Here is a 26,878-nt window from a genome sequence, read left to right on the forward strand (position 1 = left end):
GGGAAGACAGGCAAACTAATGCCAGTGTACTGGAAGAAGCAAAGATCATTTTGTTGCAGGTCCCTGCTATTCTTAAATTCCCAAATATATATATAATAAAATTTCCAAAAAAAATAATAAACATGTACCAAATACTTTCAGAGTTCCCCAGCTATTAAGGTTGTCCTTAAAGATGACTATAAAACTTCAACTGGTTCATAATGCAGCAGCCAGGTTGCTGATTGGGGTTCCATTATGGGTACCCTGGCGCCACCAAATTCTGTTACCCCATATCTGTAACATTATGGCAAAAAGAGGAAGGAGCAATATTGTGCTGTTGGGCCATAGCTGGAATGATCCTGCATTTATTTCCCTCTGCCATGATGAAATCATGACATGTAGAGTGTTAATTGCAACATCTAATAAGGTAGATTAGGACTGTCAGTCAACATAGTTTTGTTTGGTTGTTGGTTGCAATCTTCGTTAGTTTTCTTCTTTGTTGTAAAATAATCAATTCAGTTCTGCTTTTAAGATATATTTAGAACAGGTATTTTGAGAGAACTTAAAAGATTTCTGTAAAATATGAAGATGCATTTCTTTGTGCAAATGAGAATAATTTGCTACATAGACTTTCTCCCATTGTCTATTTGCCTGCAATTTCCACCTCATTTACTCTCTTTTTTCCTATGTCTCTACCCTTTTGTTTAGTCTTACATTTGGCATTCCTTTAATTTATATTTAGAGTTACCTGACACCTTTACATTAAAATCCACAATTCACATAATGCATGTTTCTCTGAGGGAAAGGATGCCTTAACGCTAATAACTGCAGATAGGACAGAAGGAGACAATAATCCTTGCTCCACCCTCCCCACATAGGTTCTGGAAAAGGGATTTCTAAACTATTGACAAGAGAGTCTTTTGAGGCATAGTGATACTGGTGGTCCCCAATTCTTACCATTCTAGGATGTGGGAGTGGATTTTTTTACAAAGCCTCCTTAGATGACCTGGTCAGTATGGGAACGGCCACTCCTATGCCCCAGCTATCCCCAAGCTTTTGATATTGTAGATACCATATCATGAGTGAGGCTGTTCTGTATGACAGGACGTTAGTTCGGTGGCATCTGTCCTCTAGAACTTCTTCCCACTGCATATCAGACAGGTGCCATCTCCATTATTTCGTTGGTGCCTGCTGGAGGTCTTAGTTTTCCAACAAGCCTTTCCAAGTGCATATATACATGTCTGTCTGTCTGTCTGTCTGTCTATATCTATCTATCTATCTATCATCTATCCCAGTCTGGATTTAAACTTGTTTTTAAATCTGCTTTTTGTTGGTGGTGTTTTTCTTGTTAAATCATTTTGGAAATTATTCATAAATTAAGTGAAATATATACATAAAGGGCAAAGCCATTTAAAGGAAGAGGAAACTTTTGGGCATCTGACAAGAGTGGCACAGGCATGCCAGAAGTGGGGGTAGGGCAAGGGGGGAGGAGCTGAGCAAAATCAACATTCTGCTTCACTGTCAGAGCAAGATTGGTTTCTCTTTCTTCATATTTGGCTCCCTCTACAAAAGAAAAGAGGGGGTGCTTCATGCAACCTTCCATTTATTCCACCCTGCTCTCCTTAGAACTGCACCAGCTGTTCTGTTTTATTCCCCAGGCAGGCCAATCTGCCCATTTTACTTAGCTTTTTAACAAAGCAGGGCGGGGGGATGGGGGACACAAAACAGAAACAATAATATGGTCAAAGACAGCATCCCACATGCACACACTTCCTTTATAAATCTTATTTTTTTGGCCACAGTAAGGAATTGAGAAATCCCATCTGTTTTGGTGTGTCGTACCTGTTAGGCGGTTCTACCTAAGTCCACACCTGGCCCAAATATATATTCCTGAAGAACCAAACCCATCTCTCTCTGTAGAATTCTCCCCACCCTTTCCTTTGTATCCCTCATAATTCCTGCCCAGAGTACAACACATGGATTGCCTCAGCCAAGAGTCTGCCAATTCTGAGGGAAGGGAGACTTGGTTTTCAATCTACTTTGCTAAATTTTCGACTAATTGCTTTTTAGCACACTTCCTCCGCCAGTATCTTCACAGCTTAACATGGTCATTCCTCTGGGAGTCCTCCCCCCAGAAAGAAAGTAAAATCTAAATACATTCCTGTGATGTAATTGCTATTGGCCTTTGTAACAGATACTTCCTCCCCCACCAACAACTGCTTTAATCAAAGTTTTAAGATTAATGAAAATCAGGAGGATAAACTGAGATTCTATAAACACTTTAAGAAGCCAGAGAACTGGGCATGGTATAACCCATAAATAGTGTAGCTAGAAAACCCATTGTTCTAGGACAGTTCCCACTGTATTTTTCTCTAAGAACATCAGATCTGGAAGGCACCCAAATGGTGCTCTGTTGTGGGTGGACACTTCCATATGGAAGTATGGTGGACATACAAATGAACCACAATGGGAAACAACTGGGTGTGACTGAAACACCATGTTCCCCCCTCAAAAAGAGCAGGTATGCTGGTGGCAATGGGTGCAGTTTACTAGCTTTAGCTGGCAAAGCAATGATGTGATGTCGTTCTTCCTGACAAAGGGCAGACCTTTCCACGATCATTCCAAACCCTAAAAAGGCAGTGGTGTTGCACATCCCAAGTTCTCACATCCAGGAGATGGGAAAGTGGCCTGCCCTGGATGGATGCAGTGCTTCATCCTTCCTACACCAACATATTCACTCACCTCCATGCAATTCAAGTTTGCCTATGGTTACCAGGCTACTGAAGAAAAACAAATTAGGCTTAAACAGAGAATAATGCACCACTTCTCAATATGCATATTCTGAGCAAAACAAAACAAAAAACAACACAGTTGTGTCACACTCCGCAAGTGACAGGACACGTAAACTTTATATTTTCCCTTGAGAACATTCAGCAAGCTTCATGGTTCCTTTCTAGAATCACCTGGGATCTTCAGAAGCACACATTTCAGACATCAGCTATCCTTGTTTAACTCCCAAGTCAACTGGGTATCATAAAAGGGATTCCAAGTTCTCCAGAAGCTTTCTGCACAAACATCTTTTCATTTTGGCAAATCCAGCTTTGCCCCCAGCATCTCAATCTCATGACTCACCCAGAAATTTCAATCAAGTAGAACTGGGAAAGTCAACAACCAAAATTTCAGTGTTGTGTGACGTGTCCCATGTGTTATCCATTAAAGGCACTTTATAGAGTGTTTCTCTGGAAACCCCAGTTCTCTCCTCTCTGGAGGAAACTAAGGTCTCCAGAGGAAAACCTTGATGCAGAGTTTGCAACAGTGTGGAGATGAATTGCAATTGTGGAACACTTTGGAGATTTTGTGAAGAGTTGCAGGATCTTGCAAGCCACTGAACTCAGGACTTGGCATGTGGAGCCAAGCCCAAACAGGAATTTGTATAAGCTCAGAGATGACTACTTGCAACATCTGTAAATAGTGTAAGTATAAAGGGTATATGTTAGTGTTGGCCTAGTAAAGATAACTGCTACACACCTGTTTCCCGAGGTGAGCTTAACCATTTTATTCAGCTTCTGTGGTGCGCACACACAACTCAAAACAAAAAATATAATATTGAGTAACTGGTCTGGGGAACTGAGGCAAATACAGCAACAGTTAAATGATTAAGTGCCCATCTCTGAGCAGGCCCTAAGTTCCCTTGCAGATCATCTCTACCCCCCCCCCCATTTCCTTTAGCCCAAATTTCAGCAGAGGGTCACCCCAGAACAGGGGGACAGATTAGTGCTGTCCTCTTAAACTTGCTCTCATAAGTGAAGTTTTAGAAACGGTTTTATGAGCCAAACTACCTATGGGTGGTCTTCTTGCATGCTTGAAAAGCCACTTCAAGAGGACAGGACTGAGAACATTGGGTGGGAAATGGGTAACTGGCCACATTTCTACCATCTAAAGTCACCCCTATCTACATAAGAACACAGCAAGGTGCCTTATATTAAGTCAGACTCTGGTCCATCTAGCTGAGTATCACCTGCAATGACTGGCAGTGGCTCTCCAGGGTTTCAGGACAGGAGCATTTCCATATCTACCTGGATATGATGGGGATGGAACCTGGGATTTTCTGCATGTGAAACAGATACTCTGAGCTACAATGCTTCTAGGGCCAAAATAGTCGCTTTTTGAAGATGAAAAGGTATGTCAAGCAACAGTCACAGGTGCTTCGTCGTTTGCTTTCTATTGCACTTCTATCCCACCCTTTCCTCCAAGGAGTACACCTTGGAGTACATGTTTCTCCTCTCCATGTTATCCCCACAAGAACCCTGTGAGGTAGTTTAGATTGAGAGGTGGTGACCAGCCCAAAGACACCCAATGACCTCATGGCTAAGTGGGGATTTGAACCCCAATCTCCCAGTACTCTAACCCAGCACTCCCACCACAATGGCTCCCATGCAGTGTTCACATGTAATGTGTAGTTTGACCCAATGCCAGCATAACTGTCAGCTTGACACAGATAGGAAAAGACCCAGACAACCAGTCACAGATCTAATTTCCTTAGATCTACTGGAGACCTATTCCAAAAATACACATTTTTAACTGAATCATAAAACACTGCTTGCAGGAGCAGAGCAAAGTGACTGTGATTCTCCCAAAACAATTGTAATCTTCAGATTTAACTGTCAAGGCACAGGAGCTGCAGGTATCAATGCTCGAGAGAGACAGCACAAAGAGTGCAATTATTATTCCCTGCTCTCCTATTTGAGTGCACTGGCTCCCAAGTACGCCAAGGTCAGGAGAGAGATGTGGCAAAAAGGTTTTCCTTTTCATTAGGGAGAGGCAGGAATACCTCACATTGTAACAGCAAAAGGTCGTCACAGTAAAAAGACTGGCAAAGCAAAGATGAATGCAGCAGCTGAAGATCAGAAAAGAGCTGAATGAAATTACAATAAGTGAAATCAACATGCATCTCTCTTAACCAAATTATCTCTTCATTCCTAGAGTCCCACTGAGCATCTCATAGATATTTCAATTCACATCCTCTCTTCATTAGCAAATATTAACTGCCTGAGGGTGTCAAGAGTTAAAAGAGTATATACTGCATTTCTATTTCCTCCTTTCTTCCAAAGGGCTTAGGGCAGTGTGACCACAGCTTTGTTCACCACTCCTTTTATCCTCACAAAAAACCCTTGTAAAATAGGATAGTCCAGTGGTTCCCAAACTGGGTGGCACTGCCCCCAAGGGATGAAGGGATGGTGGGATTATTGGGGGCTGCTAATAAGTAAGAGGGACGTGGGTGGTGCTGTGGTCTAAACCACCGAGCCTCTTGGGCTTGGTAATCAGAAGGTAGGCAGTTCGAATCCCCATGAAGGAGTGAGCTCTCGTTGCTCGGTCCCAGCTCCTGCCAATCTAGCAGTTTGAAAGCACAAAGTGCAAGCAGATACATAGGTACCGCTCTGCCGGGAAGGTAAACGGCGTTTCTGTGCACTGCTCTGGTTTCACCAGAAGTGGCTTAGTCATGCTGGCCACATGACCCGGAAAAACTGTCTGAGGACAAACGTTGGCTCCCTTAGCCAGTAAAGCAAGATGAGCGCCGCAACCCCAGAGTCGTCAGCAACTGGACTTAACTGTCAGGGGTCCTTTACCTTTTTAATAAGTAAGAAGGGCAGCAGGGGGAGCTGGAGGTGCAAATTAATATCAGGCTCTGCAAAGCTGGCATTCCCAGAGCAGAGTTTGTACTCCAAGAGCTGTGACAGCGGCAAATTCAATAGGAAGATACTATGCAAATGTGAAATGTATACAACATCTTTGCCGACTTACCATGGAAGCAGTCCTCAGTAAGAAATACCCATAGGCTTGTTTAGAAGCATTCCCTTCTCCCCAGCTGGTCTCTAACACTCCTAGGAACAGTGCTAGGAACACAGGAGATCTGCAAACAACATCAAGAGAAGGAATGGATTAAGAACAAATAATGCAAAGGCTTGGGTGGGTGAAGCAACATGAGAGAGAGCAGCACAGTGGAACAAAAGCAGTTTGCAATTAGTGACTGCTTCAAGCAAAGAGGCAAAGCCCCAGCTCCATGATAACAGAATCTGTGATCTTCTCATTCTAACTACTAAAACACTCACTTGGTGTGTTGATTTGTTTAGGTTAGAAAGCAGACAAAGAGAATCAAACATAAAAGCCTCAGTAGTGAGCCTTCTTTGGGCAGAAATGGGCATGATGGTATGCCACTGAAAATGGCAGCCCTCTCTTCATGTAGAATAGGTGCCATGGACTGGAAAGACATGCACACAGGCACAGTCTCCAATTGCTTGGAACAAGCCCTGGAAAGGAGGGGACTTAGCTAAGGGGAGGTGGGGACTTTCAGTTTTGGAGTCAGACCCACTCCATTTAATGGAGTCAGACCCACAGGGAATGAGCTGCTGTGCTCATTAGACCTGATGCTCAGCCAAGTCTGATTGTGTTTTTACTGCTGAGGAGTAAATTCCAACTTTGAACTATGCGTGATTTACTGACTGACACACTGTGACAGTAGACTGATCCAGGTTGTGAAATCAAGACATGGTGCCTTTTTTAACACTCCACATTGCTGGTGTTGTGACCTGCCACCTGTGCTGCTTACTTGCTTACCTGCCTGCTCTGTCATCACCCTGGAGTTGCTGCGGCCACCTATTGGCAGACACGTGAACTACAGCATGGCAGCCTTACAACAGCAGGATAAGGTGGTATAGAAAAACTTTTATAAATAAACAATGCACTTAAGGTTGTGAACTGAAGCCTGGTGTCAGAGCATGGGAAGCTGGCATGTACAGACACTGTGGGTTAAAGACACAATTCTGTCATATACACAAGATCTGCTCTCAGGAATCTACATATCCTACATTTCATACTCTCCCAAAATTCTGAATTCTATAATACACAAATTAAACACATGCTCACTTTGCAGTTCCCATTAGCATGACGAGAGAAAGCAGAGGACTGCATATGATGTTTTAAGTGCATTATACAAATGTGAGACTAGATGTTGATGGTGAGCTTATGACAAATTCATTTTCATAGCTTTTTTATGTGTCTAGATTCCACCATAATCAGCCATCATTGCAGGGGTTGGACTAGATGACCCTTTGGGGTCCCTTCCAACTCTACAATTCTATGAGACTGTGAAAGGGGGAGTACCATTGCACTCAGGTCCTTGCTGGGGGATTCCCATGCCTTTGGTTGACCACTGTGGGAATTAACTAGATAGGGTTTAGTCTGACTCAACAGAGCTCTTCTGGTGTCTTTAAATGGCAGCAAGAAGCAAGTAAGGGTCTCAGGGGTCAGTGCTAAGGCAGTTAAGGCAGAGAACAGATAGAGGGCTACTCAGAAAGGCCACTGTTGCCTAGGCAAAGTTCCAGTCTGAGCAGGAGGCCCTTATAGTCCTTCCTGTTAAGGAGAGCCAGTGGCTGACCTGGATGGACGAGGTCACTCCATTACCTGGAAACCCTTCCACTATCCAGGGAGATGTTCCAACTTGCAGGCAGGTATAATGCCTCGCCACACAGGGCACTCAAGGAGGGAGATTCAGACTTCCCAGTTCTTCCAGCAGCTTTGGACAGCTGCTATCTTTGGAAATAAATCAGAATTTGCAAAGCTGAATTTCTCACAGCGCCATTTAATGAACCAGACACTAAATTCTGTGTGCGGTGTGAGAATGGCCACAAGAAAAACATGCAACCCTCTCTGCAGCCCATGAAAACACTTCTTAGTTCTGAATGTATTTTATTTCCTCAATAACCTGGGGAGTTCAAGGCATCACTTTTGTTTTATGGAGGAGTAGTTCAAGTACAGATGTAATGTTTGAGAGATCTATTCAGATAGTGGGATACAAAGCTGAGCTCCAGTTTAAATGCAGCCCTCTTAGCTTAAAAATGGAAAGGAAGAAAAAAGAAACCTAGCACCTTACCTAGGGCTGCTATATTTAAAAGGGGTGTGTGAGAGAAAGATTTGGGGATGTTTTGTTCCTGTAAAGAGGGGGGCCTGCATTCCTGATTCTCCCATTGTGGAAACCAAAATATGAAAAGGCAGCTCTTGAAATCCCAATTATTTAGCCCATTGGACTTATTGGTGGGAGAAACAGAAGAAACATAAATGGCAATTGTGAATTATAAAGCAGCAAGTGCTTGTTTATTGTTAGAAGGGGGGTGCTACCTCCTCAAAGTAAAATGCATTTGCCAATTTTTACTGTGTATGAAAATAAAAAACAGGTTTAAAGGAGGGAGACAGAGAAAGAGAGAAAGAGAGCAATAAACCAAAAGTGCCTAATTATTTATACAAGCATCTTAATAAAAATGAGGAAACCTGCAGAGTAACTTTCTGTGTCGATTGATAAAGCTGGCTCCCACCCTCCAAAAAAGAGGAACTACACCAGGTGCCCTAATTAACAATCCCGGAGAGGATTTCTGTGCACAAACACAGACAGACACGGCTTTATGAACACCTTTTGCACTCCTATGCTGTGTACTCCCATTAACCCTCTGCGCTGCTCTATTTACAAGTCATTTCCACTGTGCATATTTCCCAATGCCTCGGAGAGCAGGCGCAGCTGTAATGCAGCACTCAGAGGCAAAATAACTGCTAACTGAATGCAGGGCTGGGTGGATAAATTCTTCTTTGGGGAACTTCCTCCTGTCCCACTATGTCTTCCAGTGAGAGAAGGAGGGTACAGAAGGGTGTGGAAAGCAGGCTGCTTCTACTCAAGCAGGCTACATGTCACTGCATGAGGATATCATTGGCATTAATAAATGTTTGCATTAGATTTCAGGGAGTCTTTTCACTGCTCCACACTAAGAAAGCAAGCATTACCAGTGTATTTTGTCTTGTGTTACAACATGGGCTTCAACTGATCAAACTGCTGCCCGACATAACATATGTGACCAAACTGCCTAATGATGAGCTATCATCTTTTCTGACAAATCAGTGCACATACCTTTTGAAAGCCTTTCAGTGCAGCATCAATGCCTTGCAGCAGGCACTGCATGCATGTGTGAGAGGGAGAGAGGGAGACCCTGCAGGATTTTTATTCCAGCTTCTTTCTCAAAAGGATTGGGGTAGGAGAGAGAGGTTTTCAGTCTTTCCTCTCTGCAGACAAACACTCTATTAAAATACATTAAAAGCTACTGCCTACTAATTTGCTTCTGCCTTTAAAGCATTCTTTAAAAAAAGTCAACACACAGAAATTTCAACAGCTGGCACAGAAGTGCTAAAGTAACAGTTATTTGTCTAGCAGCAACACTGGGGAAAGGGCATGGTAATAACATAATGCACAATTGCAGAGGGGGAAGGGGAACCTCTATAAATTTCATTATGGACCAAAAATATCTACTTCCAGTTTAGCACATCAAGGATGTCACAAACACCTTGTATAATCTCTTCCATCAGCAGCACTAAACCTCTCCAAACCTCTCATTTGGCAAGCCATTATATCTCTGCTGCTCCCCAAACCCCACCCCACCCAAAAATCAATTTGTTCATTATAATTACTTTATTAGTGCAGATGCTTTGATGACTTGATTCCTTTACCAACTGGCATTCAATGTTAGTCCTACTTAGAGTAGACACAATGAAGTTGATTCATTATTTTCATTCGGTCTTCACTGAGTAGAATTTAATTTAATTGTATAGGCTATAAATTGTATAGGCTATAAATTGTATAGGCTATAAATTGTATAGAGGAAACAGCAGAATATCTTTATCCTCTGTTTCCAACCTTTTTTGAGGACCATTGCTTTTCTCCCAAGAAGCAGGCGTCTTTTAATTTCGTGGCTGCTGTCACCATCTGCAGTGATCATGGGGCCCAATAAAGTAAAATCTCTCACTGCCTCTATTTCTTCCCCTTTTATTTGCCAGGAGGTGATGGGACCAGTGGAAGAAAGTGAGGAGGAATTAAAGAACCTTTTACTGAGGGTGAAAGAGGAGAGCGCAAAATATGGTCTGAAGCTCAACATCAAAAAAACGAAGATCATGGCCACTGGTCCCATCACCTCCTGGCAAATAGAAGGGGAAGAAATGGAGGCAGTGAGAGATTTTACTTTCCTGGGCTCCATGATCACTGCAGATGGTGACAGCAGCCACAAAATTAAGAGACACCTGCTTCTTGGGAGAAAAGCAATGACAAACCTAGACAGCATCTTAAAAAGTAGAGACATCACCTTGCCAACAAAGGTCCGTATAGTAAAAGCTATGGTTTTCCTAGTAGTGATGAATGGAAGTGAGAGCTAGACCATAAAGAAGGCTGATCGCCGAAGAATTGATGCTTTTGAATTATGGTGCTGGAGGAGACTCTTGAGAGTCCCATGGACTGCAAGAAGACCAAACCTATCCATTCTTAAGGAAATCAGCCCTGAGTGCTCACTGGAAGGACAGATCGTGAAGCTGAGGCTCCAATACTTTGGCCACCTCATGAGAAGAGAAGACTCCCTGGAAAAGACCCTGATGTTGGGAAAGATGGAGGGCACAAGGAGAAGGGGATGACAGAGGACGAGATGGTTGGATGGTGTTCTCGAAGCTACCGTCATGAGTTTGACCAAACTACTGGAGGCAGTGGAGGATAGAAGTGCCTGGCATGCTCTGGTCCATGGGGTCACGAAGAGTTGGACACGACTAAGCGACTAAACAACACAATGCAATACTGTAAAAGCTTTAATATTTGTAATTTCCAAACTACTTATTTAAAATGCCTTTCTGGGTTAACACACATACCACATGAGTATCCTCTCTTTTTTAAAGTCAGTGTTTAGCTGCTAACCTAAAATGTGATTTTTCAGGAGGAATAATTCACACACAAGGTGATTTCCTTCATTAACAGCATACCTTCTATGAAATTTAGAAACATTTAAAACAAGTAGGTTAATGAAGCAACAATATGCAAACTAGCTGATTAATACAAACTTCCAAAGCTCAGTGAGACAACAGCTATTTGGAACTCATTTTTAAGGCAGAGAAATTGTGCGCACAAATTTATAGGAAGACAGGAGGCTGCTACGGCCCTTGCCTATTGATTTAGAACAGAGTCATTGTTTAAAATGAAAACACAGAAAACCCCATACACTTCCAAACTTATTGATAATTGCTTTAGAGAAACAGAGGTCACATTTTCCACAAGCTAGTGTAAAGGACAATATCTGGATGCACAATATATGGAGTTGCCTGGCAGTGGACATTATTCCCACATTGATCTCATTTTCCATTTCCCTTTTAAAACTCTCTTCCAAAGTCCAACAATTCAAGGGGGGGGGGTGAAAAAAGGAAGGAAGGGAAACAACTGAGCATGGCCAGGTATAAAGTAAAAAGATGAAAGTGTGTGTGTTTTTGTTCTCTTAAAAAAAGCTCTCTTCCAAGCCAAGCTGCCTATACAGAATCAGGTAAAGGGGAGAAAGAGAAACAAAAGGGTAACAGAAAGAGTGAAATGGTGACCATTTACCCAGTGCCAACATACAGCCGTTACAGATGACCTCGAGAGAATGCAGCCTAAACAACAATTTTAAACCCCCATTTTAAATTCAAACGCAATGCTTCTTCCCCAGGACTGATGATGGAAGGCTTCTCAAGGTTTAACACACACACTCCCATGGAAAGTTTGCATTAACTATTTTGAAATCTGGAAGAAAAGGTGCCACCAATTACGGTACATTTTAGAAGGTATGAAAAATGTGAGTTGGGGGGTGGCAAGGAAACAACGGATAGTGTTATGCAACAAGCGCTTGCTTTATTTTTATTTTATTTCTAAAAGCAATGTTAACTCCATAAGAACCTGCTTGTTTTAGAAACTGGAGCTGCAGAGGGTAAATGGGGACAGTGCTTTTAGCGAAGCTACAAAGCCCTGCAATTTGAAGTTGTTTTCTCAGAAAGGACACAATAAAAGCTGCAGCTGGAGCTAGGAAGAGTAAACCCTGATCATAATGGCAGAGGTTCAGTTGCTTCTTCATGGTTGCTGCATTAAATCTAACAAATTATGCTCCTGAGATTACCCGACATCAAGGTCTCTATTCCCAGCGTCCAGTTTCAAGACAGTTTCTCACTGATTTACATACACAAGAAATGCCGCACACCTTCTACTTCATAACTTGCAATGCTACCAAGTTGCAAAAAGGAAAATGTGTTTTGCGGACACAGCCCAGCAAAATTCAGTATGTTCAAGAATAGAGGTCTTATGAACCAGGAGCAGGTAACGATAGCAAGGCTCAATGCATACCAATGAAGAAATGGGGAGAAACAGTACACACTAACTGCTCCCAGACTGCAAGGCAGCAAAAGCAATTATTATCTATCGGAATAGAAATTAGGCTCATTTTCACCTAAGGCTTAAGCAAAGTTCCAGTTCAGAAAAGTCTATCAACACTGACTCAAGACAACTCAGACAATCTTCCAAAGCAACAGCTGCCAACCTTCAAACATTTTAGACAAAAACTACCAAATAACCACACCAACTTGTAGAACATACATTTATAAATAATAACTAGATTCTAAATATAATAATTAAATAATTAGATTAAATAATTTAGCAGTATAGCATGAGCTTGTTACCAAATATGAATAAAATAAGAAACTTAAACAGCATAACTTCTTACCGGCATACCTTGGCCCCTCAGAGAGATGTTGCTCAAGGAGATGATGCTCAAGGAAAGAAAGTAAGAAAAATGCGGCAAAAGCGGGCACAGCTGTGGTGTTAGCTGTACCATGTAACTGGTAGCTAATCAGAAGGCGCTGCTAACTTTTTAAAACTCCCAGCTGGTGACGCCTACTTGACTTTCGAATTGAGGAATGCATTACCAATTAGCACACTGGTCAGGGTTGGCCTTGAGACCCTGATAAGGCAAATGCAGATGCTAAGGTCTGCAAATTGTTTTCCTGTGATCTTCCCAGTAAGGCTAAGCTTCTGACTGAACGGAAGTTTGATATGCAGACTTGGTACAATAGGGAGTTGTAGTTCAAAACATTTGGAGAGCAGGAAGCTGCCCAAAGCTTCTCAAAACCATATCTCACATGTTCCCACTTCCCCTCTTGCAGGTGGCTTCCCTCTTACAAAACAAGCTCTGCTGGATCAGAACCAATGCTCTTCTAGTCTAGTGTACTATTCTCATAGTGGCCAGCCAGATGATTCTGGAAAGGACACTAGCTGGACATAAGCACAACAGTCCTTTCCCACTCACGCTTCTCAACAGGCGGCATTCAGAGGCATAGTGTCTCTATGTTGGGGGCTATCATGAAATCTTCTGGTTAGCAAAGTTAATAGTTGTAGCTGTGCCATATGTGAAGAACTACTTCCTTTTGTCTGACCCCCAGTCAGTTTCACTGGATGAGCACAAGTTCTAGAATTATGAGAGAGCTCTAAACCATATTCTGCCATGGGGTCCAAATCAGTGAACTATGTCTAGCACTTGCCTTCCAGAAAACCACCATCTGAAGTGGGACTGGAGAAAAAGAGCTATAAAATGAATGAATGAATGAATGAATGAATGATGAAAGAAATAGTTCTAAGACTAAGAGCTTAGCAGGAGGATGTGATTAGTTGTTAACGAGAAGCATATGGAGCATGCCCCATGCAACAAGGTTGGAAGAAGCACCTTTGCAATTTGCCCAAGTTCCTCATGTGGCTTTAACGAGCATAGGAAAGGGTGTTACATGCAGCCATTTGTGGCTAATGGGCATGGGAAAGTGGCTATAGGGATGCATAACTCACAGGTGAGTGTGCCTAGGATTGCAGATTTGGCTGCCTTCTCTGAGTTTCGGTAAAATTAACCAATTGGGCCAGGCATAGGCAAACTCAGCCCTCCTGTTTTTGGCCTACAACTCCCATGATCCCTAGCTAACAGGACCAGTGGTCAGGGATGATTATAATTGTAATCCCGAAACCTCTGGAGGGCCGAGTTTGCCTATGCCTGAATTGAGCATTGGAGGCAACTTTCCTCTGTGTGTTGATGGGCATGCAATGCAAGTCACAATGAAAGGCTTGTTTTCAACTATATATTGTAAGATAATAATGTATTTTTTAAAAAAACTGTATCTATTTAAAAGTTCAAAATTGGGAAAGGAGTACGACAAGGCTGTATATTGTCTCCCTGCTTATTTAACTTATATGCAGAATTCATCATGCGAAAGGCTGGACTGGATGAATCCCTAGCCAGAATTAAGATTGCTGGAAGAAATATCAACAACCTCAGATATGCAGATGACACAACCTTGATGGCAGAAAGTGAGGAGGAATTAAAGAACTTTTTACTGAGGGTGAAAGAGGAGAGCGCAAAATATAGTCTGAAGCTCAACATCAAAAAAACGAAGATCATGGCCACTGGTCCCATCACCTCCTGGCAAATAGAAGGGGAAGAAATGGAGGCAGTGAGAGATTTTACTTTCTTGGACTCTGTGATCACTGCAGATGGTGACAGCAGCCACGAAATTAAAAGGCGCCTGCTTCTTGGGAGAAAAGCAATGACAAACCTAGACAGCATCTTAAAAAGTAGAGACATCACCTTGCCAACAAAGGTCCGTATAGTAAAAGCTATGGTTTTTCCAGTAGTAATGTATGGAAGTGAGAGCTGGACCATAAAGAAGGCTGATCGCCGAAGAATTGATGCTTTTGAATTATGGTGTTGGAGGAGACTCTTGAGAGTCCCATGGACTGCAAGGAGATCAAACCTATCCATTCTGAAGGAAATCAGCCCTGAGTGCTCACTGGAAGGACAGATCGTGAAGCTGAGGCTCCAATACTTTGGCCACCTCATGAGAAGAGAAGACTCCCTGGAAAAGACCCTGATGTTGGGAAAGATGGAGGGCACAAGGAGAAGGGGACAACAGAGGACGAGATGGTTGGACAGTGTTCTGGAAGCTACAAACATGAGTCTGACCAAACTGCGGGAGGCAATGGAAGACAGAAGTGCCTAGCATGCTCTGGTCCATGGGGTCACGAAGAGTAGGACACGACTAAATGACTAAACAACAACAAATTTAAGAGATATATTTAGACCTATTTTAATTATCTATTTTAAAATTTATTTCACTTCATTTATCTGTTGGAGATCTGTACATGATCCCTTCACACATTTTTTCCTCACAACAATCCTGTAATGTAGGTTATATTGAGAGGCTGCAAAAGGCTCAAGGTGACAGTGTGAGCTTTATGGGAATGCTGTGATTTGAGTCTGAAATCTCAGTGCAGAGGTTTTCAACCTTTTGGGTCCGCGGCTCCCTTGATCAGCTACATTCTTTCTGTGGCACTCCTGTGGGGCTCAGGAGCACCCCTTGCCTGCAGAGCAGACAGCCTCTCTCACTTTTTTTTCGAACATCCTGCCTTGTGGAGTATTCCCTCAGCGTCCTCTCCTCTCTTCTTGGGAGTCATCAGGGCAGCCATTGCTGCCTACCAATGCCACTTCCCTCTTCCCTAACTCAAACTTAGCTGGGGGCCAGGGAAGCAGCAGGGGCAGAAGTGGCAGTGAGTGCTTCAGAAAGTGTTTCTGTGCTACTGTGGGAACATGCCTCCCCAGGGCCTGTATCTATGGTGCTTATCTATGATACTAGGATTGTTTTCAGCACTGGTTCCCTGGCTGTGGAATGCCCTCCCTAGTGACATGCACCTGCCTCTATCATGATTAACTTTAAAGAGGAAATTGAAAACATCCCCCTTTACCCAAAACATTTGGTGACTGAAGAATATTGTTTAGGGCACCCTGAAATAATTGGATGGAGGAATGTTTTTAATTGTCAATTGTTTTTAGAATGTTTTTAACAGTAGCTGCTTGCTGAGGTTTTATAATTACAGTTGTTTTTAGCAGTGCTTTTTTCCCAGGGAATGCAGGGGGATGCATATCCCTAAATATTTTGTGAATCTAAGTTTGGTCACATTGAGGGGCAGTATTTCAATGAGTAGGAAAATGAAAGTGCCCCTAAGCTTTTTTTTCTTTTTTTAGAATGTTAAATCTGATTTAGAATGTCCTTTGCTTTGATTTTTTTTTCAAATTGTATATCTGTTTGCCATCCTGGGCTTCACTAGGAGGAAGGATGGGATACAAATTCCTATGATGATATAGTGTGTGCTGCTATAACAGGTCACTGGGTCTTTGGAAAAGAAGAGGGAGGCAGAAGCAGCAGTGCCAGGCACTTGCAAGACTGAGAAATGCAGGCTGCACAACAGGACACCCCCTCCTCATTTAGAGCATTTTTGCAGGCATCTGATGCTCATTTTTGGAGTGCCCCTATTCAAACGCTTGTGATGCTATTTGTTTTGCCTGCAGTAGTAAATAGCTACACAAGTGACACATATTTGGGGGCATACTGTTAGCAGGATTTATTCCCCCAGCTTCCATACTTGCTTTTGTAAGGGCAAATATTAATCAGACACACCCCTACAGCTAAAGGGGGCGGGGCAGGAGGGATTTGAAAAGTCTGCTGTCTTACTGCATCATTTCATAGATCTGTCTGCACTAAAGGAACCAGACTCAAATCCTCAGGTCAGCCCTGAACAGTCGTTTTTCTTCCTAGTGCTTTGAGGAGTAAAAATAGTCCACAGCGAGTTTTCCAACTGTCAGGCAGCTTTCCTGTGGAAGTGCAAGCAGTTGCCAGGGAAACCACGAGGTTCCCCCAGGTCACGTTATAACAACCACCTCTAAACAGGCAGCATCACAAATGCTACCATTGCTGTAGCAATCTTGGGATTACCGTACCGGAAGCTGGACCTGGCCTACAGAACCTGCAGCCTAAGCAAGCGCTTCCTTTGAATGTTACAAGACTTAAAAGTATCGCACCTAGTTGACAAAAGTCTGAGGGCTGACTGATAAGTACAAATAAGTAGAAACAGGTAGCAATGCTTTTCCCGGAGTGTATGGGGCAGCAGCAACAGAGGAAGCCACTCCGTTGCCTGGGACGGTGCACCCAGGGGCGGGGTGCACCATGCGGCCTCCAGAGTCTGCCTGCTTCCTCCCACTCAGCCGCCCTACAGCTGGGGGGAGGTAGCGGGCAGACCGTTCGGGCAGCGCAGAGCCTGCGCATACCCAAGCCACCGTGTCTCTCCCAGGAGTGACGTGTGGCTCGGGCGTGCTGCAGGCCCCGTGGTGAGCACCACCCAGCATTTTGTTACCCCCTTCTGTGGTGGCACCCGGGGTGGCCAGCCCCCACCACACCCCCTTTCCTCTGCCCCTGCAGTGAAGGTGAGGGGTTGCATGTCTGAACACTTCCAGGATGGGGAAACAACAGCTCATTGTACACAAATAGCTGGCCCTAAAGAAACAAGGTTCTCCCTCACAATGCTATTTTCTGTGTATCATTTTTACATGGGGTATAAATGAATATATAATAACAATAATAATGGGCCTGCCCTCTGTATAGAGATGAAGAGAAACAAATCTGATCATTCCTGATCACAAGGAGAAGAAAGGTTTTATATTTGTTGGAAACTACTTTGAGTGGCTGGGGCAACCCAGACAAATGAGTGGAGTACAAATAATGATGGTGGTGGTGATCCCAAACCCCAGATATTTCCAACAGTAATTCTGAGACAGACAAGGCCTACGTGGCTGTAGGGCAGTGGGACTCTGCCTCAGAGATCTTAGGGACCCAAGTGGCTCTAAGGTCCATCCTGAGGCCCCATCTATAAACAGACAAAATACTGGGGAAACAGGGCTCTGCAAATCACCTTGGATTCCACTCCTGGGTGGTCCATGAATGTTTTGAACCCCTCAAAAAAGTTCTTTACTCCATCACATCTACAGCTGGACAAAAGTCCCTTTCTCCCATGGCACTTCTTGGCAGTGAGGGAAAGAGTGATTCTTCTAGAGGCCATACAACCCAGAATGCTGCAGTAATTCAAGACTGTGAGCAGCACTAATATGACAGAGAGCAGATGGAACGAGGCCTTAGGACAGATCCAAAGAGACATATAATCATAACCTCCCCCCCCCCCCACATGTAGATAATCTCTCTCTCTCTCAGTAGAGTGTGAGATAAAACACAGAAACAGAAAAAACCCCAACTTTACACCAAATCAGACTATTAGTCCATCTAGACTGCCTACATTGGCTGGCAGTGGTTCTCCAAGTTCCAGGCATGTATCTCTTCCATTTCTGCCTGGACATGCCCAAAACAAGGGACCTGCCAAGTGGCATGCACAAAAAATGTATTACTGGAGTAAAAGTGCACACTAAATTTATATACTGGTGAGAATAACATACCAAAGTGCAATATAAGGGAGAACTGCTTTGCAAAAATGTGTATATTGGGTAAAATTGATTTTTAAAAAGTTTATTAGACAGAATTCATACAGAATTCATACAGGATACGCAATTGTGTAACTAAATCAGTAGCAAAGTTTGTATCCCAAGCTATTTGCAATACCTACACATCCAAACTCACACCCACAAAGGCTTTTCAAAGCAGCTTACAAAAAAAATATGCACAATGCAATCCCATCCAAGTGTGGTATCAATAGCAGAAATAGCAGGATGTCACAGAGGCGCCAGGTTGATTCAGGCTCAATAAACACACGAGAAGTAACTGGCTGTGTTCTTAGATAAATAAGGTATACTATTAATTGTATCAAATTTCAACAGAAGTAACTCATAAAGTTCAACAAACGAACAAAGCAGAAGACCCAGTGGATCAGATCATTCTCTAGCCAGTTCATGCATAAGGTCCATCCATGTAATGGTGTCTATTCCACCTGTTTGTTCATAAAGTCCAAACAATCCACATGAGAGGTTGTTACAGTTCCACAGAAGTTCTGGAATATTTGCCTTGTTTCGTCGTCCTGGGCTTCATCAGTAGTTATAGCACATATGTGATATTACAGGACAGTGGATCTTATGGCATGGTAGTAGCTGTATATTACATATACAGTATGTAATATCACATATGTGCTTTAACTACTGATGAAGCCCAGGACGACGAAACAAAGCCAATATTCCGGAAATCCTTGTCTAGACTCTGTGAAAGGACCATTGATACAATGAATAGTATACCTTATTTATCTAAGAACACAGCCAGTTACGTCTTGTGTGTTTATTGAAGATGTTTTACGTGACCATAGGTTTGTTTGTTGTTGTTTTGTTAAGGTTGATTCAGGCAGCATTTCCTGCCTTGGTCCCCTCATAGTGCTCAGGCAGCAGGCTCAACAAGGACCTGGAGTAAAGGAACCCAGTCAGTCCATGATAGAGGCAAGCTATAAAGATTCACAAAGAACACTTACTGAGGAGTACTAGTTTTAATTTTGTCTCAGTGCTGTTTAGATTTTTAATAAAGAAGGATGCATTGTTGGTATTTTTCATGTATTTTTTCATTTGTTTTCCTCCTGCTGCATGGAATCATTTTTTTAAAAAAAAAATTGAAAGTCAAGATTGAAATGAACAAACTTGAATATCTGAATCAGTCATTTGTGCAGCAAGATTTGGGTATAATTCATTGTGTTTTGGTGGTGAGTATTCTGATAATCGGACCTGTGTACACTGCTTTCCCCCCATGCTAGGGAGGCACAATGATTTCATTCAGTCTGATTTTCAAGCAAACAAACCCGATTTCAATGGAATATGGGCATCCTCCTGTTTTCACACCTGCAAATTTTTTAGTACAGTTCTAACCTCAACAAAATATACCAAGGAGCGAGCATTTTAGGAAGAACTGCATGCAAAAATGTGAATTTCTGTGCAGTTAAAAAGAATTGCAGATTGATGCCAGAAGCAGGACGAAATTCACTTATGAATGAATAAAGACATGTGAAACTGACACAATCTAGAAGACTGAATCCCCCGCTGCTGATGTTTGAATTATCCTCTCACCTGCTAGAATTTCCTAGAAGCCTACAAATGAGGTCATGATTCAGTTAAATTTAGGAGTCAGGGACAGGTGTTGTAGATTTCAATAAGGCCCACCATACTTTTCCCACCCCATCCACTGGAAGAGGATTCAAACACTAAAAGCTCTGCATTTTGGGTGCAGATGAAATGTAAGGTTTTAAGAGCAAACATAGTGGATTTTTCATCCACAGTTTTGTAATTGGCACAAAGGTACATTCCACTGTTTTTCATCCACAGTTTTGTAATTGGCACAAAGGTACATTCCACTGTGTTGAGTACTAGATCAGCCATCAGGCTTGCTTGTTCCCACATTATCATGGGAGCTGTTGACTTTTTAATTTGCATGTCTATCCCCATGCCCCACCCAAGAGTAAAAAATTAAGCACATTGCTGAAAACTTGCCCCAAGGAATTGGAGTCAGGAGGGGTTGGCGAGATATATTGGTAATTTCCACCAAGGCAACAATCAAAATTGAACCCCTGGATTTACTGTAAAACACACTTTGGGTGCTTGTGCCTTGTTTCTTAGTGTCCTGAAAGGTTTCTGATCACAGGCTTTTTTGCTGGCTGAACCAGGGCTTAAAATGCAACCTTTGACTTCTTTCTGCCTCTCTCCATCTGCAACATGGCAAAAGCTTCCAGTCTCAAAGGGTTTTGTAGAAGAGCCTAAATTCATTCACATTTGTAGAGTGATTTGAAATTCATAGTGAAAACTGCTATGAAAGTGCTAAACGTTCTTAGTTCTCTTCTTCCACTCAAAAGATCTGTAATATCTGAACTCTCAGAGTGCCTGATGTTCCTCTCTCACTGTGTCTTAACAGCCATTGATTTGTTGCTCAGTGGACATGCAGGGGAAGGGGGTGAGAACAATGTTAGGGGAACACACACTCACACGCACGTACACACACACACACACACACACACACACACACACACGAGAAGACTGAACCAAGAGGCAAACCTGAAAATCATCAGGAGTCCACAGCATTCTGTTCCTAGAGAACTGGACACCATCCAGCTTTGAAAAGAAGGAAATTTTGGGGTGGGAAAGACACAAGGCTTTGGCCCCAGCAGTTCTAACTTCAAGTTTTGTGATGTCCTTAAGCAAAATGCCCTGAATATTTCCCTTCTTCCTGACCCGTCTCCTTCTGGGCCAATCTGCTCCACTGCCCAGAAGGAGATGCTAAGGCAAATAGAACCTGCTGCTCCATTTCCCTTGCTCTTGCCACTTATGGAGAGCAGAAGAAGAAGCCTGCTGGATCATGCCAGTGGCCCTTCTAGTTTGGCAACCTTTTGATGATAAGAACTGTCCAACAGTGGAAGGTACTACCTTGGAATGTGTGGACTTCACAGGAGGTTTTAAAACACAGGTTTGGGTCCCTTCCAATGTTGTAGTTCTATGATCCTATGATTTTTGATGACTATAATTCAATATTTGGACAGTATTGTATTCATTTGTTGTGGTCCTTTATTGATAGTCCTAATGAAACTATGGGGGACGCGGGTGGCGCTGTGGTTTAAACCACTGTGCTGCTTGAACTTGCCGACTGGAAGGTCAGTGGTTTGAAGCCCCGCTCCCGTTGCTTGGTCTCAGCTCCTGCCAACCTAGAAGTTCGAAAGCACGAAGTGCAAGTAGATCAATAGGTACCACTCCAGTGGGAAAGTAAATGGCATTTCCGTGCGCTGCTCTGTCTTCACCAGAAGCAGCTTAGTCATGCTGGCCACATGTCCTGGAAAAACTGTCTGTGGGCAAATGCTGGCTCCCTCGGCCTGTAAAGCAAGATGAGCACCGCAACCCAAGAGTTGTTCGCAACTGGACTTAACTGTCAGGGATCCCTTTAAGGTAAAGGTACCCATGCCCGTACAGGCCAGTCGTGTCCGACTCTAGGGTTGTGCGCCCATCTCACTTAAGAGGCCGGGGGCCAGCGCTGTCCGGAGACACTTCCGGGTCACGTGGCCAGCGTGACGAAGCTGCTCTGGCGAGCCAGCACCAACGCAGCACACGGAAACGCCGTTTACTTTCCCGCTATAAAGCGGTACCTATTTATCTACTTGCACTTAAGGGTGCTTTCGAACTGCTAGGTGGGCAGGAGCTGGGACCGAAAGACGGGAGCTCACCCCGCCGCAGGGATTCGAACCACCGACCATGTGATCGGCAAGCCCTAGGCGCTGAGATTTTACCCACAGCGCCACCCGCGAGGGGTCCCTTTACTTTTACCTTAATGAAACTATAGTGATTTTTCTTTCTTTCTAATTGCGGAGCAGAAAAGGATTTGAAATCTCCACGAAGCTGTGATGTCCACAGTGCCCTTGGACAATCACTATCTCTTAGCCTAAGGCACAACAACCTTGCTGCAAGAATAAAATGTACAAAGAGAGACAATTGCACCAATCCGTCCCAGCAACCCCCATGGGTGGGACGGCAACCAATTATTCCTCCCTATAATACAGCAAGAGATGGGGAAAATAAACATCTGTAACTGCACAGTTTGTAATATAGCAGGCATCTCTACACCTCCATGCTTTGATTGCTACGTGGTTTATCCATGGAGGGGGGCAGTGCTACCTCTCCCCAGAATCCTAAATGCATTTATTCATGTTTAGGTTCACGGACACAAGAGGTTCAGAGTGATCTCTGAGTCTGATCCTAATTGAGTGTGGCTGCCAAACTCATTTTTCTGAAGGACAGTCTTACTGGGCCAGTCAGCAGCTCAGCTGAAAGCTGCCAATGATGCCAATTTCACAAGGCTTGGAAACCCTAGAAATACAATGATAACATAAACCAGTGGTTCCAAAACTTTTTCAGGCCACCCTTTCCCCCTCAAACTCATCCCCAGTGCCCCTTGCCCTATCCTGTAAAAAGCATTCATCAGAATAGTGGTTTGCATGATCCACTAAGGAAGATAATAACACAATAAAATCTAGATACAGCTGCGTTGGTCTGCTGTAGTCGAAACAAAATTTTAAAAAATCCTTCCAGTATCACCTTAGAGACCAACCAAGTATATTCTTGGTATAAGCTTTCGTGTGCATGCACACTTCTTCAGATACATGCACACGTGTGCATGAACATGAAAGCTCATACCTATAACAAATTTAGTTGGTCTCTAAGGTGCTACTGGAAGGATTTTTTAAATTTTGTTTCAACAATAAAATCTAAAACAGTAGCAATTCAGCCTGGACATTGAGATCCATCTCTGAGTGCCTTCTGGTGGTTCCCTCACAGTGAGAAGTGAAGTTACAGGGAACCAGACCTTCCTTGCCACTCCTTCCACCCATGATACGTTTTCATTATACTCGCTCCAGCTAATATTAGAACCAAGAGTCTTTAGTAATTTGCACTTTCTGTTCTACATATTTTTGACTCTTGAAATCCTGCAGCAACAGATTTGCATACCCATTCAGTTTGAAGGCCTGATGGCAGGCTCCTCTCATCCTGGCTTCCATATGCATGTTGGAATCTTCAAAAAGGTCCTCAGTAAATCTTCTCAGTGGCCTGCCCTGTGGAATGCCCTCCCATCAGATTTCAAGGAAAAATCAATTACCTGACTTTTAGAAGACATCTGAAGGCAGCGCTGTACTGGGAGGCTTTTAATGTTTATGGGGTTTTTTTTAATTTAATATCTTATTGGAAGCCATCCAGAGTGGCTGGGGCAACCCAGCCAGATGGGCAGCACATTTTCCTACTCATATTGAAATACTGCCCCTCAATGAGGCCAAACTTAGATTCACATAATGTTTAGGGGGTATGCGTACCCCTGCGTACCCCCAGGGAAAAAACACTGCATCAGACATTGTGCAAGTTACACCCACCGTGCCTGCCTTAAAAAGAGGTGGAAAATATCCAGCTACAGGTAATGAGAACATCCCAACAATCAGTAATCAAGTTCATCCTTTGCTAACCTGCAAAACCTGACGTTCTTGGTGTAATTTCAGTTTGCCATCCAATTCCGAATCTGTTTTCACACAAAAAATAATAATACTGAGGCAGGCTACCGGTACTGTACAACTTGAATGACTGTGCCATGTGTAACATGGTGGACTCAAAAATATAATAGAATTGGTGTGTTTCTGAAAATTAGACAAGTATTGTCTCACAACCCAAGCTATCAGCAGGATCAAGCAAAGCCAAGGAGAGCAACTTATGTAACACTTGTGTGTAACACGGACATCAGCTGTGATCATGAGCAATGATTCTTCAGTGCTAGAGCCACTCAGCCCACCTCTGTGTTTTGTGAAGTTTTGCCAAGTTAGATATAATGGCAATAAAAGCAATATTCTCTGGGAATATTGGAACAATACAGAGAATTATTATTTATATATTTTATAGGCTGTTTCGCCACATAAAGCCATCAAAGCAGGGAAAAACAGAATAAAAACACAGAAGCACAACCTCTAAGAACAGGAAAATCAAGCCTGTGAGGTCGGTTAGGGCCAAGTTCTTTCTGTTTTTACCGAAATAACAATCCCCTTTGGTTATATTTTTTTCTTTAACAAAAAAGTCTGACTAGTTTCATACCTTGTTGTTGTTTAGTTGTGTCCAACTCTTCGTGACCCCCTGGACCAGAGCACACCAGGCAAGCCTGTCTTCCTTCCACTGCTTCCCACAGTTTGGTTTCATACCTTATGCCCACCTTAAAAATAGTTCCTGTTTTTTGCTTTGAAAGAAGCACATGGATGTGAATAGCTAAAACATCTTGCTACTCCATCTCATTTTAATTGGGTCTGCCTAGGCATCTCAGCAGCTCCCACAGTTGGGAAATGCAAGGGAGGGCAGGAGAGCCTTGCCTCCCCCACCCTTAGCTAAGCCCAGCTGCACATCAACCTCCCAGCAAATGAAGCTGGGAAGAGGAGTTCAGCAGGGGAGGGGGATTCTTTAAATCATTTTCTAAGTTATGTCACATTGTTGCTCAATTCCATCTTTTTACATTTTTTTTCATGTATTGTGGTATCATATGTATTGTAATTTTGCTGTTATTTTTATAGATCATAATTTAGTAACGATTCACCATAATAGCTGAGAGTGAATTTCTGTTTAATTGTGCACAATTACATTTTAACGAATTAATGAATATTGCTTTTTTGATGTAAGTTGTTTATTTTAAGTCATATTTTTTTTAAAATCATGACTTATTTGCCTTGGGTCTGGTTGTTGTAAGGTGTGTGATCTTGTACATCTTGTTGTTTCTTCAGCTTCTAAACCGCCTTGTGTATAACAATGTAAAAGTGAAATGAAAATAAGAAGATTGTTTTTTAACACAAAAATGGTTTAACTGTAAGCTGACTCCAGAAAAAGAGGCGCCAGAACACATCATGAACACCTCCCTTGTTCTCCAACAATGGCAATGGAGCCCACCTGAGAGGTGTCGGAACTAAGTTCCTGTGAGTTCCAATAGAAAAGAGCCCTGCCTTTAGATATTAATAGCTTTTACTGGAGAGAGAGTATTACAAAATTTCACATTCCGCGCCCCCCCCCCTTTATATATATCTTGCAATATACATGAAAATGTAAAATGTCTTCAACTCTGCACCATCAGATACTTGGGAGTAGCTTTGCCTGCCCAGAGGGGATGTTTCACTGGTCCTGGCCACCTCTCAGGGGGCAGAGACACCTGTGTGTCATGTGTAGGTCATGTGACTTTGTCCTGCACTCAGCCCTCCATGATCAACCAGTCTCTCACCCTGACAAAGACACTTTCCACCATTCTTTCCTCTAAAATGTGTGAATCTGCACAGCCCCCAATGTTAACACTTACTTTTCAATGGGGAACCCAATTATTTTTACACATATGCAAACACTGTATCTGGCAGAGTATACAAGCATTTCACACACTTGGAATATCAACATTTAAATAGCAACTAGCATGTAGGAAACAGCCCTACGACGCAGACATGGCAAAGGGGAAAAAAATAAGATGAGAGCTAAGCCCCATGAGGAGAGATTTCGCAAAATGCAGTGGAAAGAAAACCAATTATTGTTTCCGCAAAGTATTTGTAAATCCATTTCAGAAAAGCAAGAGGGAACATATAATACTGCATTACCAAACTGTTCCGAGTTTTGCTTATGTACATTTTAAGATCTTTTAGATATCTTTTCCCTATAATTCCCCCCTCCAAATACTGGCAGGCAGATATTAATTGTTCAGAATGTAAAATGCACAAATTTAATGCTTCTGTCAGCTTTATTTTTTTTGTACACCCCTGAGTTTAATGCACGGATTTATTGTATTATACAATCATAGTTTAACAAACTGTAATCCACAGCAAAGTGGTATTAGTACAGAAAAGTGTTGATGCCTCTAAACTGGGACTAATTAGTCTCTCTCACATGGGAATAACTAGCTTTTGCTGGACTAGTAAAATCAGGCTTTTACTCCGGGAAGAAGCACTCCAGCAAATGTAATGCCAATGCGACTGCAGGAAGAATGTGAGGTGGAAGCCTCTCTCTCCTTACCTCCCAATTTCCCACCCCCTTTACTCACCACCACACAATATTTAGCAGCAGTGCAAGTTTCCAGGTCTAGAGTTACTGCCATATCTCTAGTCTGGATGTTATGGAGATTTATTTATCTTGGAAAAATAGTTATATATTCATTAAAAATATCAGAATGGTTTGCAACAATGATAGATAGATAGATAGATAGATAGATAGATAGATAGATAGATAGATAGATAGATAGATATAGATATAGATAGATAGATAGATAGATAGATAGATAGATAGATAGATAGATAGATAGATAGAGATAGATGATAGATAGATAGATGATAGATAGATAGATAGATAGATAGATAGATAGATAGATAGATAGATAGATAGATGCTAGATAGATAGATAAAAAGAATTTAAAAGACATTAGATAACTATTATGGATGTATTCTTAATTGCCTGCATAGCCATGGCAAAATAGGAACGTTTTCAGCAGGGGTTTAAAAGTTGGTTCAGAAGGCTCCTGCTGAATCTCTGTTGGCAGAGAACTGGGCCAATGGCTCTACCCTGACCTAAGTTGCTGAGGGCTTTGCATATTAATTTAAGGACCTTAATCTGAGCCCACCATGATTTCCCAAGTTACTGCCTGTGTTTTGATTTATTGATTT

General features: G+C 42.6%; 1 protein-coding gene across 2 annotated transcripts in view; it reads right to left on the reverse strand.

Moving 5' to 3' along the window:
* The window catches only part of NEXMIF (neurite extension and migration factor), a 215,662-nt gene that overhangs the window by 92,443 nt on the left and 96,341 nt on the right, over positions 1-26,878 (reverse strand). For both annotated transcript variants that reach the window (XM_082208205.1, XM_082208204.1), the window contains exon 2: positions 5,782-5,890. The gene's annotated coding sequence lies outside the window, so the exon portion shown is untranslated. The remainder of the gene's footprint in view (positions 1-5,781; positions 5,891-26,878) is intronic.

Source organism: Podarcis vaucheri (assembly GCF_965113315.1).
Source record: "Podarcis vaucheri genome assembly, chromosome: Z".
In the NCBI taxonomy this organism is placed as follows: domain Eukaryota; kingdom Metazoa; phylum Chordata; class Lepidosauria; order Squamata; family Lacertidae; genus Podarcis; species Podarcis vaucheri.